The sequence below is a fragment of the Caretta caretta genome, chromosome 1, assembly GCF_965140235.1.
Source record: "Caretta caretta isolate rCarCar2 chromosome 1, rCarCar1.hap1, whole genome shotgun sequence".
Lineage (NCBI taxonomy): Eukaryota > Metazoa > Chordata > Testudines > Cheloniidae > Caretta > Caretta caretta.
The window spans coordinates 341,622,111-341,640,267 of NC_134206.1; the positions used below are offsets into that span (position 1 = coordinate 341,622,111).

General features: G+C 42.2%; 1 protein-coding gene across 2 annotated transcripts in view; it reads right to left on the reverse strand.

The window, feature by feature from the left end:
- Positions 1-18,157, reverse strand: part of CELF2 (CUGBP Elav-like family member 2) — a 689,599-nt gene that overhangs the window by 494,469 nt on the left and 176,973 nt on the right. The window lies entirely within an intron of this gene.

Genomic DNA, 18,157 nt, shown 5'->3' on the forward strand with positions numbered 1-18,157 from the left:
TGTGAACAGCAACTATTATAGGGTGACAATAATTAAAGGGTACAAAGAGTGGTATTGAAAATTGCCACCTAAATGAGTGAACGCTAAATTCAATAATAAAAATTATGTCTAAAAGCAACATATATACAGGTTTCAGAATAGCAGCCGTGTTAGTCTGTATCCGCAAAAAGAAAAGAAGGGCTTGTGGCACCTTAGAGGCTAACAAATTTATTTGAGCAAAAGCTTTCGTGAGCTACAGCTCCCTTCGTCGGATGCATCACGAAAGCTTATGCTCAAATAAATTGGTTAGTCTCTAAGGTGCCACAAGCCCTTCTTTTCTTTTAACATATATACAGTATTTATACAGGCAAATTCTGCTATTCAACAGCTATATTTACCATTTTTATAGCAGTGTCTATTCAAATTTTGTTTTGCCTGACCTTACAAGGTGCTGGGTGCCATTGTCTTCAGTGGGAGTTAAGGGTGTTTTGGGAGGTGCACAGAGTTTTGCATAATCAGCTGATTGGGGAGAGAGCAAAGACTAAAGAAAAATGATGCCACTAGTGAAAAAAGCTTTGTTTGCTTAGCTAATGATATGTACAGCCTTGTTTTCCTATTACTGACATTTCTTCTCTCCATTTCTACCCCTGGCATCTGCACCCTCTATGTCATCCGGTCCCAAACTAAATGGGACAACAACTGTCTTGGGCACCCATTGCATTACACATACTAATAGTAATAGATGATATATACTTTCTGAAACCACATTTTGAGATTGCCTTTTAGTATTCATTCGTGCAACCCCAGACCCCAGTCGAGATCAGGGCTCCATTGTGCCAGGCATTGAACATATACATAGTAAGAGATCTCATCCTGGCCTCAAAGGGCTTACAATCAAACAGACAAATCAGATACAGGTTGGGGGGAAATAAATATTATGATCCCCTTTTTAAAGATGAGGAAAACTGAGCCACAGAGAAATAAAGCCACATGCGCAAGGTCACACTGAAAGTCCATGGCCAGAGTGCGTGAGTCCCAGTCTAGTGTGCTAACCACAACACCAGCCTTCCTCTCTAGTTTCTGCTTCCCATTTTTGGTTTCATCTTCAGAGAATCCAGACTCAGCAAAAATTCCATCTGACTTCTCCACTGCTAAGTCAGTTTTGGGGAATGTGTATTGCCTTGCAGTGTAGCAACTGGAATGGGGTTTGATTACCTTTTTGTCTTTAGACAAGATTTTTTTTTTTTTTTAAATCTAAACCACTTTTCCCAGCCCTTTAAATAGATAGAGGATCTTATTTTACGAAGTTCAGATCTTGATCCAAATTTCCCAGCAGTTCGGGGAGAAGGTGGGAAGGTCAGATCCAGGCCCATCCTTAGTTTTAAGTGTCTATGATGTCTTGAAGGTGAAAAGGGGGAGGGAGGAGGAAAGGTCTTCACAGATAAACAGAGGAGAAGCTGACTGTTATAATATACATTTGCAAACTGAGATTATGGGAATTTATCAAAGCTGGATGCGTAAATCTTCTAGAGCGGTTTGAAAATCCTAACATCAGATACATTATTTTAAAAAAAATAGTTTTCAGGGATTTTTTTCCCTTTCCAACTCATCTTTAAACAATAAAATGATTTTACTACATGATACAATCCAGAAAGAGGATTGTTGAGGAAGGATACAAAAAAAGACTGCTGATTTGATCTGGATGAAGACTTTTTAGATTTAAAAGGCACAGCTGATAGGATGAATGCTTTGCTCTGGCTATCCATGTTAAGACAATTAAAACAGGAAATAGTAAAAGGGAGTAAGATGGGAGGTTTATGGAATTAACTCTCAAGCTTGATTGTAAAACATGTAAAAAAATCGCCTCTGTCATATGTTTCCATTCATATGTCATTTGACCAAAAGGTCAGACAAGGATATGTATAAGATCAAGTTAAATGATTTATGTAAAGCATCACAATACAGTACAGGTGAAATAGGGTGACCAGACAGCAAGTGAGAAAAATCGGGACGGGGGGTGGGGGGGAAAAAGGCGTCTATACAAGAAAATGCCCCAAATATTGGGACTGTCCCTATAAAATAGGCACATCTGGTCACCCTCAGTGAAAATTACATTTTTAGGTGCTACAAGTGGCTGTGAGAGTAATAAGATGAAATTAAACGAATGCAAATTTTGCTGACTGTTACGTGAGAGCTGTTAGAGACTAGAATAGCTTCACCAGGGAAGTGGTGGGAGCTCAGTAACTTCAGACATTTATAATTGGACCGAACTTTTCAATGAAGAATATTCCTCAGGGAGCAATCTGTGGTATTTAAGACATTTTTTGTTTATATACAAGACTTTTGAAGGTCAACAACATAAAGCAGTTCTGGGAAAGGAACTAAGATAAAACTGGCTGAAAACAAATGTGTTAGGTCCCAATTCAGCCAAACACGTAAGCACGAGGATTTGACAATGAGAGAGAGGAACAATGGTTCAGTGCTTCTGGAGCTAGCCGAAGACCTGAATTCAAGTCCCTACTCTGCCACAGGCTTCCTGGTGACGTCAGGCAAGTCACTTAGCCTCTCTGTTCAGTTCCCCACCTCTAAAATGGGCATAATAGCACTGCCCTACCTTGCAGGGATGTTGTGAGCTACATTAAAAAATTCAGAGATACTCATATACTATGGTATAGATAGAATAATGAATTAAGTGGGTTTGATTAGGATGATCAACAATCAGTTAGCGTTGTGAAACTTATTTTATTTATTGTTCTGTAATAACAAAAGTGGAAAGCTATTTGCCAACATTTGTTAGCCAGGCTGCAGAGCCCACTCATTGCCTCAGGCTTTTGGACAGGCTCTGAGTTACTTGAGTGAACAGAATTTCATGGCAAGGAGGGCAGGATATTTTCTAAACTATGAAATTGACTAAAGCCCATTGACATCAGTGGCTTTTGGATCTGTCCCTATTAGCTGCTCTGGACGTGTTTTAACATGATGAAGGCTGAGTTACCTGCTGCAGTTATATTTTGTTGCATTAAACGATTGACAGTGTCTGTAAAAAAAAAAAAAAAAAAAAAAAAAAAAAACAGTGAATTTTCTGAAAAAGCATGATGAGTACCGGCCTGCAGGTTGCTGACCTGTCCCCTCAGCCCAATAAGGTGTGACACCATATCCAGAGTCTGTGTCAGGCTCCTTTTTCTCAGGCCCTCAGATTTCATTTCTTCAGCACGTCAGTTGTCTCTTCCTCCTATCTGCAGGTCTGTCTCCAGGCCATCTGCTTCAGGACCTCCAACAGCCACCAACCTGTTTCCTGTATCTCTTCACCACAACTGAGCCACTTGATGGCTTTTATCATCACTTGATCCGTAACGGATCAGTCTCACCTGTGAGCTAGCTGATCCACCACAAGTGATACTGGGCCCAATGGCTCTTAAAGGGCCAGCCACCTGTGACATATTTGTGTAAAGTTTACTTAATCAATAAGACCACACAGCATATGAAGCATATTACATGGGCTTAACTTTTCGAGTAGTCCTAGTGAAGTCAATGGAACTACTCAGAGTGCCTAAAAAGTTAAGCAAGTGTATAAGTCTCTGCAACAATGGGACCAGAAATATGATCTCTGTTTCCTGAGTTCACATGCTTTTGGAATTGCTCTATCAGAGTCAGAATCTTCTGTCCATAATCATTTCCATTTCAAGCACTTATATATTAAGATATCACAAGAAGGATGAAGACTTCAGACAGTCAACATATAACAGGGAATTATAGACTCAACATTCTGGTTTCATGGGAATTAAAGACTGAAGAAAAGGAAAAACTGATTTTAAAAAAGCCATTATCAGATTTGCACTTTTTCTGCTTGAAAACCTTTTAATTTCATCTTTTTATAGGAGTATGTCATTTATAAATATGATAAGAAAAGAGGCAGAATTCACAAGACGTATAAAAATGCATTGGAAATGAGTATCTTTTAAGAGACTACATTTTCTTATTTACTGGGGGGGAACTCCTCTTATTTACATGACATAGGAGGAGACAAAATTTACAGAGATACACCAATGTGCTAGTTTTCTTTAGTGAAAGCCATTTTATTATTGACCATAAGGAAATATCAGATTACCTTCTATCAGGAGGAAGTTTTTTTGGCCTTAGAGATTCACATCTCTGAAAGATGTCAGGTCACTGAGGCCATGTCTACACTTACCGGGGATCGACACTGCTGCGATTGATGCAGCGGGGGTTGATTTAGCGGGTGCAGTGAAGACCCGCTAAATCAACCGTAGAGCGCTCTCCGGTACTCCACTGGAATGAGAAGAGTAAGGTAAGTCGATGGGAGAGCATCTCCCATCCATGCAGCATGGTGTAGACACCGCAGTAAGTTGACCTAAGCTACGTCGACTCTAGCTGCATTATTCACACAGCTGGATAGCGTAACTTAGGTCGACCTAACCCAGTAGTGTAGACAAGGCCTGAGTTAACCCAAAGAGTCTAATCCAATCAATCTACTGTACCTGTGTAGGTTCTGACACTGCTCACGGGGCTGTGGTATATGAAAATCATGGTGGAGTTCAACTGCTTCCCATTCGTGAGAGTTCACACTGGGATGTTGCAACAAGCTTAACAGCTGCCTCGGGGACTGCTGCAAAACTGAAATGCCCTCCCTCAAAAAATACAGCAATGGATGTAATCGGAGCACAGTAAGAAAGGGGTGACTTATTCACTGCAGAATAGTTGTCTGCAGTGTTTGGATTCAGGGCCATGACCAGGGAAGATGTACCACTCAGGCCAGCTCTTTGGATCCACGCCAATTATCTACTTTTGCTAACAGCAATTTAGAGGAAGAAGAGGAAATACTACGTAGTATGCAAAATATGTATTAAAAAGAGAGCAAGCCCAGGAAATGATTTCTGCTTTTCTCTAAAAATAATGTTGTCAACAATGAAAATATTTTGGTCAAAATCTTTATTTTACATTTTTCAAGATTTTTGATTAACTTTCCAATTTTTCCAACAAAAACTCATAATTGTTGATGGAAATTACATGGTCTATGAATGTTTCCATTTCATTACAACGAAATCCATCAAATGTTGAGAAAAAAAATCTTTAACAAGCTCAAATTAAAAGCCATTGGTCCATATTCTAAAAGTCACACATCTGTTGGTGACTTCACTACTAAACCTCTAGCTGTACCAATTTGGGCTCCTTATGTCTGTATTTGTAATGCAAGAAGTATGAATCAGTATAGCAGGCCTCAGGTCACATGGAAGAAGGTTTCTATTTTGGAGAAATGTTGCATTATTCTGTTCTTCATTTGTGTTCACAGAATGTCTTCTCTGTTACTGAAAAAATGCGATGGCAGATGCAATCAATAGGCCTGGGTTTTGATTGCCAGGTTTAAACTCATAGGGGCAAGGCAATCTTGCAAGAGAGACCTTAGCTATAGATGATTAGCTCCCAATAAAGCCAGAGTTTTGCCCCATCACCTTTTGATGCCATACATTTCTCTCCATAGGCTGTCTCCTGAGTATCAGATTCTCTCTGACAATTAATTTCCTGGCTGCTCACCATCACCTGCCGGATATGGTCCTTTTGTAAAGACTGTTTTGTGCGAGGCTTTATAGGAGATGACAACACTGATCCTGATTTTGACAAATCTTGGTTCCTCTTACTTAAATGATGCCCAGACAACTTGGTAAACTGCACCTTAGAAACACACACAATAAAGAAGAAAAGAATATCAGGAGCTGGATCTCATTCTCCATCAGTTCAACGTGCAAAGCAATTCTGTCCTTAATAACGGAGCTCTTGATAATGTGCAGATGAATAGATTGTTTACAGATAAAGGGATGATTGCAAAGTTTACTGTGAGGCATCAGCAGGCTTTTCTTTTTTGAAAGGCATCTTCGAAAAATATTGAATATATTTCTAATCACATCTGGACAAAAGAAATCACAATTAAAAATAACACCATCCCAATGCTAGAAACAGAAATGTGTTGAACTCTCCAAAATTTCAAGCAGCAGCAAGCAGGGGGTCTCAGCTGACCTCCGGCTAGCCCAGGTTATGGTGTTTTGCTATCCTGATTCAAATGTAATGATGTAGCGTAGTGTAAGTTGGTGTACTTAATGCAGTGCGATAGAAATGGACAGAAGAATTTAAAAAAAAAAGAGTAATGACTCTCAGAAATCAGGTATTACTCTGCAGACGTGATTTATAGCTAGGGTGACCAGACAGCAAGTGTGAAAAATCGGGACAGCGGGTAGGGGTAATAGGAGCCTATATAAGACAAAGCCCCAAATATCGGGACTGTCCCTATAAAATCAGGACATCTGGTCACCCTATTTATAGCAAGCTAGATCCATGCACAAGGAAAACATAACATTCAGTCAAATGCAGTTATGCAAGTGGAATTCTATGGGAACTGTCCATATAGCATGTAAAATCTACAGGCAAAGATGTAAGCACTTTCAGAAACCGCGAGAAATTGATATGAGCACTCCCTCAATCCATGTCACTTTGAAAACAGAGAACTAAAAGGAGAATGACTAGTATGTGAAACATTAAAAAGGAAGTAGTCATTCCATTCAAGTGCCTTTAAACATCTAAGGCTGCATTCTGGGACTCTTAGCTACTATTCTGCGAATAGTCAATGGGGCTACTTGAGGAATCATAGACTTTAAAGTCAGAAGGGACCATCATGATCATTTAATCTGACCTCCTACACATTGCAGGCCACAGAACCTCTCTCATCCACTCCTGTAATAGACCCCTAACCTCTGGCTGACTTACTGAAGTCCTCACATCATGATTTACAGGCTTCAAGTTACAGAGAATTCACCAATTACACTAGTTTAAACCAGCAAGTGACCTGTGCCCCATGCTGCAGAGGAAGGCGAACCCCTCTTCCCCCCGCCAGGGTCTCTGCCAATTTGACCTGGGGAAAAATTCCTTCCCTAACCCGAATATGGTGATCAGTTAGACCCTGAGCATGTGGGCAAGACCCATCAGCCAGACACCTGGGAAAGAATTCTCTGTAATAACTCAGAGCCCTCCCCATGTAGTGTCCCATCACCAGCCACTGGAGATATTTACTGCTAGCAGTCGCAGATCGGATACATGCCATTGCAGGCAGTCTCAGCATACCATCCCCTCCATAAACTTACCAAGCTCAGTCTTGAAGCCAGTTAGGTTTTTTGCTTTAGTGTAAGGGTATCAGAATCTGATCCCTAAAGATTCCTTTGCCCCAATGCAAATAATAAATTGCTAATTTAGGACCAGATTCTGTCAGATTTAGTCACATTTTAGAGGTATTACTCACCATGAGAAAGGGATACAGAATCCAGCTCATGGTATCCTTGACTCAAGGAAACTCAAAGCATTTTAGGAAGGAAGGACATAATGACCCAGGAGGCCCGTTCTAGTCCTAAATCTATTCCCCTTCCTGTATTGCAGGCAACCCAACCATTTAAGACCTTTCATAAATGTATCAAGCACCATCATAAAACTAGTGAGGTTTTTGGTACCCTATTCCTACTCCTACTTGGAGGCTGCTCCGGAACTTCTCTCCTTTTGATGTCTAGAAGCATTCTACTAGTTTCCAGACTAAATTTATTCATGGCCAGCTTAGACTCATTTGTTCTTTCTTCACAAACATTCATGAAATCTTTCCACCTCCTGTGAAGAACTGCAAGTATTATCCACAGAGGCGGGCATGGTAACAGAAATGCGGAAGTTCAGAGGTGCATGCTCTCTGGCACACGTAGCCTGGGATCTATCTCTTAAAGCCGGTCTGGAGAAAAACTCTTAAATAACATTTCTGCTCTTTTCAACGGTGGGTGCGCAAGCTTAGGTAGGCTCAAAGGTAAGCTATAAATGGTCGTTTCCAAAGTCAGGTTGCACACGCAGACTTGCCTGCACCTGTAGCTCTAAATGTGGAAATGTTGCTTGTGTGTGCCATTAAGCTATACTGACCGTTCCCCAGGCAACAGCAGTTCAGAGTGGCATCACATCAACTTCCTGTGCAATAGTGCAAGGAGTACCAGGGGATGGGCTCCTTCAAAAAATGAGCAGAGGAAGTTAGGTGATTGTTGATCCTGTAGAGCAGGGGTCTCAAACACGTGGCCCGCAGACAGCCCGCCATAGCTCCCCTCAGCCCCGGCTTCCGTGTCCCTACTCCGCTGCCTACCTCCCAGCGCTTCCTGCCACCAAACAGCTGTTTGGCAGCGCTTAGGACTTTCCAGGAGGGAGGGGGGAGAAGCAGGGACACGGTGCACTCAGCGGAGGAGGCGGAGAAGGGGCAGGGCTGGGGCGGGGTTTGGGGAAGGGGTTGGAATGGGGGCGGGAAAAGGGTGGGGCTGGGGCGTGTCGGGGAGCTTTTGTATCTTTGAATTAAAAGGTGTCAGTGATGCGGCCCTCGGGCCAATGTACTGTCCTCATGTGGCCCTCGTGGTGATTTGAATTTGAGATCCCTGCTGTAGAGCAATGACATGCTCAAGAACTAGAAGATAGTTGCAAGCTTTAGAATGTGCATGAGATAAAATGGCTGGATGGGCAAATCATTCCCTTCCTGAATTCCTATCCATGGATTACACATTTCTTGGCTAGGCAATAGTTTGATGTGGCCACAGGGTTAATTAAAATATGGCCAAATATGCTTTTTGATCATTTTAACAGATTTGTGGTGGTTGTTGCATACAAGGTGATCATAATCAGGAGAGGTTGAAAACAGAATATCCATTGCCCCAGGTAACCACAGGACTTCACCCTAAAAGTCCCAGCTGTTCTGTCCTCTGCATGTGAGTTGCTATACTACCCGGACCATGGACGCCTAGAGAGAGGATGGGCTGGAATCCTTCAAACAACTCCTGCTGGCCAGCATTCTGACCCTGGTAAGTAAGGACTGGAAACTTGTGGCTAAATTGGAGGAGTAGATTGCAAAGTGTTTCATCAACCTGGCAACATCAGATCAGAGAAAAATTGGATCCAGGACAAAGTTTTGCATGGACTTGGGACCCTGCTCTCCATAGCAGTGGCATTAGGACACTCCTTCTGAGGAGAAATATACATGACAGGCCAGTGCCCGAGGCATACTCATTATACTAAGCAACAGAGCCTGCTGTTTCCATCCATTTTAAAGCCTGCATGGTCTCTCTTATTTCAAAACTTTTCCTAACTTTCCTCTGCCTCTACGCTAATGAGGGAGCCCACATCTATCAGCTAGTGCAGCAAAGGCAGGGTCAGGCTCTCCTTCCACTCTCACTTCCCCCAGGGCAGCAACAGATTGTTAGTAACTTGTGTCCAGACACTACCCCAGGGACAATATGTAAAATAAAAATATTATGGAGCAGAACCATGAAATCAAACTGTGCCTCCCTTTGGTGAAGGGGTTTGGAGAGGAGGGAGAAGGTTCAGGACTAGGTCACTAGGAGATGGGGGAGAAGGGCAGGTATAGGACAGTATGTTTTTGTGCTCGAGCAGATGGTGCTGCAAGGTTTGGTCTGAGCGCATGGTACCAAATGAAAATAGTCATTTATCACCAGGCTGCTATTCCCCTTAAGGGCAGTCACTTATTCTGGACAGCCAAGATTCTAAATTGCCTGCAGCTGCCTCATTCGCCCGGTGGGGCCGGCAGATTAGACACATGCTATTCAGAGGTGCAGCTTCCTCCATTCAGACAATTTTGAAAGCTTGGGTGTCAATAAGGCTGGCTGCTTGGCACGACATGGAAAACACCTCTTGCGGTCACCTAAGTATAAAAAAACAGATATTATTAACCTATACAGACTGGCTCCATGCATTTAAAACTATCACTACAACCAGGACAGACTGCAGCTCTATGGTTAAATGTTGTCAAAACTGCTGGTGGAAGTAGTGGTCTAAATAGCTGGGGAGGGGGATTAGATCCTGAAAGGAAGCCCAATTTCTTGAATGGAGAGGAGATGCCATATTGAGGTGGACACAGAGGTTGTCAAACAAGCAATTTATGCACCAGTATGCCTCTACAATTGCCTCTTTTGACCTGTAGTGACATGACCCAGTAGTCAGTGGAGGGTGATAGGAGACCACCTACACCAGTGACTTCCACCTGACTGAACCATAGCTAACTTGTGCACAAATAAGACAGCCTCATGCAATTTGGAAAATAAGCTGTGGGTGCAAATAAGCTTGAGGGAGGCCACCTCCATAACTCAGCCCATTTTCAGGAGCTTGCCCTTTGGAGGGCAAAGATCTTACATGCACCCAGCCATCTTTCTGAAAAGTCCATGCATGAGAAGCTGCTATTTGTGCCCTAAATACTCCGGGGGGAATTCTGCACCACTGCACAAGGCAGAATTTAGCAGGAATTAATGTTGTGTGTGCAGAATTTCCTTTCCCCCACAGAAATGGGCTACAGAGCTGCTGACTGCCACTAGGGGCTGCTGGGCCCGGCAGAGCCCAGCTCACACATAAGAGACACTGCTGAAGGGAGGGAAAGGGAGCTAGAGGGCTCCTGGCAGCTGCAGTTCCCAGCGTGCCCTGAGGGAAGGAGAGGGCGGCACAGGAAACGCTGTGTGAGCCTGGGACAGAGCATCAGGCTGTTTCTCCCTCTGGATCCCTGCGCTCTGGGGCGAGAAGCGGGTGGGTGTCTGGGCTGGGGGGACCACAGCTGAGCTAAGGGGGAGGAAAGTGGGGTGGGTATCTGGGCAAGGAGCCCCCCCCACATGCTCCCCCGACTGGGCTCTGGGCAGGGAAAGGGGCAGAGAAACAGGAACTGGTTTGTCATAGGAGTTTCTTTATCTCTCTACTCCTGGGGGACATATATTACAGACATATTTGCTGACAGGTATTTTTAACTAAATTACCAAAATAATTGAAACTGGCATGATTATGTAGTGTTATTTTGACAAATAAAATCTGCAGAATTTTAAAATGTTGTGCACAGAATTTTTAATTTTTTTGCGCAGAATGCCCCCAGGAGTACCTAAAATAGCTATTATTTGTATTATGACAATACCATGAGGACCTAGCCAAGATCACTAGGCGCTACCTAGGCATAGAATAAGAGTCAGTCCCTACCTCGGAGTCACATAAAGAATGTATTATTATTATTCTCATTTTATGGAAGGGAAATTGAGGCACAGAGACTAAATGACTGCCCCACAGAGTGTGTAGAAGAGCTAGAAACTGAACCCATATCTTACAAATGCCAAACCGGGGCTTTAACTACAAGACCATCCTTGGTGGACCCATGACCGTTTGAAAATTTTGTCCTAAAGGAGTTAATCACAGTCACACAGCAACTGCAAGCCTGGAATATAATCTGTAATCCTGACATACAGATATTAGCTGTCACTTGAGAGCTATAAAATTTGATAACCTGTGATAACATCTAGAATGTGTTAAATTAATTCAGTGATTAGACCCATTTTGAAAAACAAAATTAAATATTTCCTTTTTCCAATGTAAAGTAAGTTTCTTTTTTAAACCCCCGTCCCCCCCTGCCTTTTTCTTTAAAACTAATGATGGTGTGCATGAAAATATGTTTCAGAACTATAAAACATCTATAGTGCACAGACATGAATGACTCTAGATATTTGATAGTGTTATTACTTCCATCTGAGCTAACTTTAGTTACCTGGATTTTACAAATTTAAGAACTTGCCAGCCTGCTTGCCAGTTAAATAAAGGGCACAGCTAAGGTCTCCGAACATCTGGTCCAAATACTTAATCATCTTGTTGCATGAAAGCTGGTATTTTTATCTTGTACCCTGATTGGATCTGCATATTTTTTTTTCACAAATTGGTATTTAAACCTCAAAACCTTTAGCTAACTACATCTGTCATTGATATTTTATTGTTTAATTTCTTTTTATAGAGCCAAATTACATCTCTCCCACATACAGCCTGCACTTTACATGTCTAATTTGTCGACATGTTCTATAATGATAATTTCATTGATTTAGAAAGTGACATTATGAGCAACATATGTTCAGTTTAGCAGTAGACCTTGTTATGGCAATAACTTCTCCCCCACCCCGCAAGAATTCAAATATAAACCACATTAGGAGGCAGCTGAATCATTTAACTGCTTTGGTTCTTGTAAATATAGAAACCGGCTAGCTGTTTAGCTTTATAGTTTGGCTGAATAAATCTCATGCAGCTAGCAAAATACTTATACTGACAGTGGTGAGCAACCTGATGGGCCGCGTGTGGCCTGCGGGCCTCAGGTTGCTCAACATAATACAGTACATTGTCTCTATACATGTTATATGTTAAGTCTCTTTAGAAGAGACACATTTGATGGTGCTTACTGTAAATGGAGAAGATACCAATCATTAAACATAAAACAGGCTATAGTTAAGGAGCATCAATTCATGGACAGTAATAAGCAGATGCCCTATTACTTAGTAGTAATCAATTCATGGACAGTAGTAAGAAGATGCCCTATCCCAGTTATCCTTAAAACAATCATCTGGAAGCAGATCTGTTCTCATATTACTCATGAAGCAGCTGAGTAATAAAAATTAATTATTTCTACAGTCCCCGAAGTTAGCTGGGTGCTTTACAGTCCATACAGTCCTCCAAGTGTTGACCAACTCATTTTAATTTTGACTCAGTGAATGAAGGTTTAATGGTCTTAGGGTTAAGGCGTGGAGTGGGACTCAGATCTGTGTTCAGTTCCTGTACAGGTCATTGTTTTACAAACTGACCTGGCAGCTGAAAACATTAAAATATATAGTGCAGCTAACTGAATAAAGTAGACAACTTCTGTGCTACATGCAATGGTAAATGCTGTGAGAAGCAGAAAGTTGCCGATTTTTAATTGACATTGAAAAGGCAATCATTTGCCGTCAATATCCAGTGGAAACCACTAGTCTAGTGGTCTAAGCAGAGGAATTGGGGGAAGGGATAGCTCAGTGGTTTGAGCATTAGCCTGCTAAACCCAGGGTTGTGAGTTCAATCCTTGAGGGGGCCATTTAGGGATCTGGAGCAAAAATTGGGGGATTGGTCCTGTTTTGAGCATGCGGTTGGTCTAGATGACCTCCTGAGGTCCTTTCCAACTCTGATAAACTGTGATTCTATGAATGGGAGTCAGGTGGAAACTCACCAGATATTTACTATATCTCTAGTTTGAGCACAGACATTTGGTCTCATTTGACTCCATTTTCCCCCCATCTGTTCTAATGGCCTGAACCCAGGCCCACAAGCCAAGAAGTCCATTCTTATCCTGACTGTGACAGCGAGACTAGGGTCTTGGGTAAAGTCAGCTGATTTCTGATCTTGTTTCTCCATCCAAATGGAGATAATAAAAACTCTTTCTCTCTTCCAGGGATTTTGTGAGGATGAGTGTTTTCAAGGTGAAAAACTAGGTGTATATTACATTAGTGAAAACCTTGGGTGAATGAATTTTAATGGGTTCTTAAGTGGACTTGACACTATTATGCTTTGGGTCACATCATAAATATGGCCCAAGAGCTTTAAAAATTCTTTGTATCTTGCATTCACATGTATTAGTATCATATACACAATGAATATTTCTCAAGCTCTGCTTCTTGAAAATTTAAAAGTTACTAATGCCTTTTCAAAAGTACCAAGTTTTTCCACCCAAAGGTTTTCCCCTTTTTTCTTTTCTTTTTAAAAGAATTAAATAGAAGGTACATTGGGAATGAAGAAAGATCTTTTTCCCCTTGAGACCTGAAATTCAGCTGTGTATAATCTAAAAAGATTGCAGTTTCTTAAAAAAAAAAAAAAAAATTCAAAAATGCTGTAAGCAAAACTAAAACACCTAGTTCCTGCCACTCCTCCTTTGAAAAGAAAAAAGAAAAAAAGGAAGCTTTCAGACCAGAATGAACATCAAAATAAATTCTCTGACAAAGAGAAAAGCCACTTTCGGTATGTTCACATGAGGAAAAAGGGTGGGTTTTTACTATGGGTTAGCTAAGCATGTGGTAACTTGTACTTAACATGTAGTATTTAAGCAATGTAAGCAGTCATGGGATAAAAGGGAAAATACTCTCATGGATCAGTAATTGGTTAAAAGACAGGAAATAACAGGTAGGAATAACTGGTTAGTTTTCAGAATGGAGAGAGGTAAATAGCAGTGATCTGCAGGGATCTGTACTGGGACCAGTGCTCAACATATTCATAAGTGAGCTGGAAAAACAGGTAAACAATGAGGTGGCAAAATTTGCAGATGACACAAAATTATTCAAGATAGTTAAGTCCAAAGCAGACTGCGAAGAGTTACAAAGGGATCTCACAAAACTGGGTGACTGGGCAACAAAACGGCAGATGAAATTCAATGTGAATAATGCAAAGTAATGCACATTGGAAAACATAATCCCAACTATACATATAAAGTGATCGGATCTAAATTAGCTGTTACCACTCAAGAAAGAGGTCTTGGAGTCACTGTGGATAGTTCTCTGAAAATATCTGCTCAGTGTACAGGGACAGTTAAAAAATCTAACAGACTGCTTGGAACCATTAGGAAAGGGATAAGTAATAAGATAGCAAATATCATAATGCCACTACATAAATCCATGGTACACCCACACCTTGAATACTGTGTACAGTTCTAGTTGCCCCATCTCAAAAAGATTTATTAAAATAGGAAAAAGTACAGGGAAGGTCAATAAAAATGATTAGGGGTATGGCACAGTTTCCATATGAGAAGAGATTAAATGCCTGGGACTTTTCAGCGTGGAAAAGAGGCAATAGGTTCAAACTACAGCATAGCGGATTTAGGCTATGTCTACACTACAGGGGCACAGCTCTACTGCTGCAGCTGCGCCACTGTATGGTCTCCCGTGTAGCCACTCTATGCCGGCGGGAGAGAGCTCTCCAGTGAGCCATAATTAAATCACCCTCTGACCCTTCCACTGGCATAGCACTGTACACACCGGCACGTTTGTTGGTGAAACATATGTCGGTCAGGGGTGTGTTTTTTCACACCCTTGACCAACAAGAGTTGCAGATGTTGCATATGGTGTCCTTCAATAAGCACAAAGTTACAACTTTTAAAAAGTCCTGGTATACCCTTAAAAAGTTTTACCAGTATAACGGTGTTGGTAAAGAGTGTGACTTTTTATCAATTTAATTTAAAAATGTTGATTCCAAAACAACTCCAGAGTAGATACAGTTATATCAATGCATGTCTACACTGCATGTCTACACCAGGAGCAGAAATACTAGTGTACATCTGTCACAGATTTTAATCTAATACCACACATGTATGTAACTGCAATCTGAACATTTGATCGCTCTTTCATCTGCTTTTCCTCCCCCAAATGTATGGTAATTTGATTCTATAGTTTATGTCCAGAAGACAGTATAATTGGCACTGGTTTTCTAAGTTGCTAACACTGGAAACAGTTAATGGAACCATTTGCTTAAACTATTTCATAGAACATAATTTCTATAGGAAGTGGAAGAATCACTTTAAAGGATTGCTGTTTATTTGCTAAAATTGTACAAACAGGATATCTATGCATTATCCTTTGAAGAATATTGCCCCAAGTCTCCAGAAAATTTCTTCAAAGGACACACAAGAGGGGGCCTTTTAAAAGAGCCCCTTGTTAAAAATTTCACCGCCAGTTTGAAAACAGTGGGAGTGATTTCCCTGCCTCTGATGGAGTCCACCCCCTCTCTGGATACAGGCTAAATCATTCTTGCCAGAAAAGACTAATCCCTGGAGTTCATAAAAATACTTCTGAAGAGCAAATTTTTTTGCCCTTGGAATGGACTAGATTGCACCAAAAGGCGAATAATCTCAAAAGATTTCCCAGGAGTCAATACCCCCGCACCCCAAACAAGGGCTTCACTTCCTGCCACCTTTTCAAGTATCACAAGCTGAGCCCTGCACTACAGAACCAAGATACTTTACAAAAGAGAAAATGTATGAGTTTTTCATGTCAATGTACTATGATTGCTTACCAACTGGCTTATTTGCATCCTGCCACACGGGGTTTATCACAGTTAAAGAGAAAATTTTCCGGGATCCCTCCGCTAAAACATTAGCATCACATCAGTGATAAGACTATAAAGTCTTTAAGTCCCTCTACAGCAGTCATCAGGCTCCCCCTGCAAGATGCAATCCTGGTTCAAAGACACAACCCAAATGGCCCACCTTGATTATCACTACAGAAGGTTCCCCCCCTCCTCCCCCCCCGCTCTCCTGCTGGTAATAGCTCACCTTACCTGATCACTCTCCTTACAGTGTGTATGGTAACACCCATTGTTTCATGTTTTCTGTGTATATAAAATCTCCCCACCGTATTTTCCACTGCAGGCATCCGATGAAGTGAGCTGTAGCTCACAAAAGCTTATGCTCAAATAAAATTGTTAGTCTCTAAGGTGCCACAAGTCCTTCTTTTCTTTTTGCGGATACAGACTAACACAGCTGCTACTCTGAAACCTTCCAGTCCTAAATTCATTTCAAACTCTTCAGGTTTTCATGGGGGAAGGAGCACTAAGGATGGCCATTCACATGACCCCTTTCCTCTGAAGCTCTCACAGCACCATACACATAGAATTCTCGGCAACGCTATCACTCCTTTAGTGTAAGGGTGCTAAAAATGGGTGTTTACTATTGCTTGTCAAAAGACAAAGCAAAACAAATCTGGTTTCCCCAGCCAAAAATGTCAAACAAAAAGTCTCCCTCCAAAATTGTGTGAAATTTTGAAACAAATGAACATTTTTCATTTAGTTTCCATTACATTTTTTTCAGTTCAATTAATATCAGCCTTAACTGATGCAGCCCACAACTACACATTATTTTCCTAAACTGCGACAACATATTTGATGCTTGTGTATAAACTGCTGTTAACTTTCAAGTGACATTCTGGTGTAGGTTAACATGGATAAATTATACTAAGGACAAGCTAACATATTTTTAATATTTGTCAACTTTTGGGACAGGTCTAGGCCTGCCTGAAATCTTCTGAATAAAACTCAAGCTCAATGCACTTCCAAGTAGAAAGAAGCAGGTCAGTTCTCTAAATAAGATGCTGATTACAGACATGCATTGTGAGTGAATGGTAGTGCTTGTGCAAGGTGCTGTACGGAAAACTCCTAGAGTACAAAGAAATGTCCATCCCAGATGACACCAGTGATCCATATAGTCCACTATTCTGCCTTCAGCAGTAGCCAGCACTAGATATTGCAGAGAAGCAGTGGGAAACCTTGCAATAAGCTGTTGTGCAATAACCTACCTCCCGGGTAAAATTTCTTCCTCACCCCCATAACAGGCTGATTTGTGTCCTAAAGGCAACGCAAACTTCCACATAATGCCACAGCAATGTACCTTAACCCTGCTTCAGTGCTTCTAGAGCAGTGTTTCTCAAATGCGGCCACCAGGAGCTTTTCTTGTGGCCACAGCCTCCTGGGTGGTGATTGGAGGGGACAGGGGGAAGAAGGAAGCAGAGGAGCCTTCCCATCGGCAGAGGTTGGTCCCTGCCTCCTTCTGGAGCCACAAACACTGGAGGAGCAGGTGACCAGTGTGAGTTCCCCACCTTCCCAAGGGCGATGGGGCTTGGGCTTTGGGCATCAGCTCTGGGGTGATGGGCGGCAGGCTCTGGCCATGTGGCAGCAGGCTCCATCCTCCAGCTGCAGGGCTTTGGGCTCCAGCCCCAGGCTCAAACCTGCCCCGCCAGCCCAAGCTTCCCCTGGCCCCTGCTGCATCAGCCAGCCCCCAGCCATACAGCAGGATCTCAGGCTCCAGCGCCGGACTCATCCCTCTCCTGCATCGCCCTGACCACCACTGCCTCCTCCAGCCCTCCATCCAGTCCCGCATCACCCTTGGCCCTCCTGCCTCCTTACCCACCTCCCCATCCAGGGTTTAATTTGTCCCCTAGCTTGCCGGGGATAAGTAAGTCTGCTGTGATATTAACAAACACACAAATATCACTTTTCACAGTAGCAGACTTACTAGCCAGCAAGAGGTGGTGGCCAAACTCTGAGGCCACCAAAAAATTTGTTGTGAGACCTCCTTGGATGTGTTAGTATCAGAGAGACTTGAAAGACAAGAGGCCACAATATACATGCAAGACCTCAGTTTAGAGGAAAGGTACCTCCCGAGGTTTTTTTAGCTCCTGCTACATTCTCCACTCTGGTGAGAGGGGATTGTGTTGAGGCAAAATGCACTACCATGTCATACTGATCAGCAGGCAAATCCTGCTGGCCCCTGTGTTATTCTGCTTCCCCCTCCCTC